A 1,058-nucleotide genomic window follows, 5' to 3' on the forward strand; every position below is an offset into this window, starting at 1 on the left:
GCCCCGGCCCCAGTCTTCATCTAACTCTACCTACCTCCCAGAGACCTCATTTCCAAACACCATCACACTGGGGGGACAGGGTTTTAATGTATGAAAACTGGGGGCGGGGGGTCACAATTCAGTTCATAGCACCATATCAATGGTTGAGTGGTCTAGAGCCCACTAGACCACTTGTTAGTGAACAAATCATCCTGTTGCTGAAGATCCTGGAACAGGGAGGTAGGGGGCCGGGTACTCTCAGGAGACCTTAGGGCACATGAGCAGGGTTTGGGCTGGACATTTTAGTCCTACAGCTGCTGTCAGGGGCTGCGGGGGGCGGTAGGGGTGGTCAGAGTTTGGTTCTGGGAGGGGCCACTTGGTGTCCCTTGTTACTTTCAAGTTAACTGCGATAATAAACACGAACGAAAATGTGAAACTACAATATATTAAGAGAGTAATGATTTACACAACATGTGGGATGTCATTCCCACCCAAATTTCAAACGTATCACAGGACTCACAGGACACGCTCCCAGAAAGAATTTTTGACTTAAATCATTTTCTATTTTTTGAGAAAGAAAGATCTCTGCATTCAGTGTAAGTGGCCTCACGACCTTAGGTTTTTACCTGAAAGCACCGTAAACATCTGACTGGAGGGAACGTGGGCGCGGCGCCAGTGGCTGGACACGAGACGAGGTCCCAAGGCGATGGAGTCTCAGAGACGCGGTACCCAACGACCGGAAACTCCCAGGGGCGGGGAGGCGGGTGGCCACGCCCAAGGCCACGCCCCCTGGTCACACCCCCGGCGGCGCCATTTCCTGCCAACCGGGAAGCAGATCTCCAGGACTGGCGGCCCGGTTCACCGAGTGAGTTTCAGTAGTTCGCGTCCAAACTTGCGCGCTGACGCGCTCAGCGCCGGGTCCTCCACACTCCCGGGCCCCCGCGGCTGTTACCGTCCCAGCCGCGGGGAGCCCCGCCTAGTCTGGAGGCGCTCTGCCGCGGGGGCCGGACCCACACCTATTTCTGGTAAAACCGCTTCGCGCCTGGTCCTCGCCCCGACCTTCCAGCCTCGGTCCTCGT

The sequence above is a fragment of the Bison bison genome, unplaced genomic scaffold, assembly GCF_000754665.1.
Source record: "Bison bison bison isolate TAMUID 2011002044 unplaced genomic scaffold, Bison_UMD1.0 scf7180017851975, whole genome shotgun sequence".
NCBI lineage: Eukaryota > Metazoa > Chordata > Mammalia > Artiodactyla > Bovidae > Bison > Bison bison.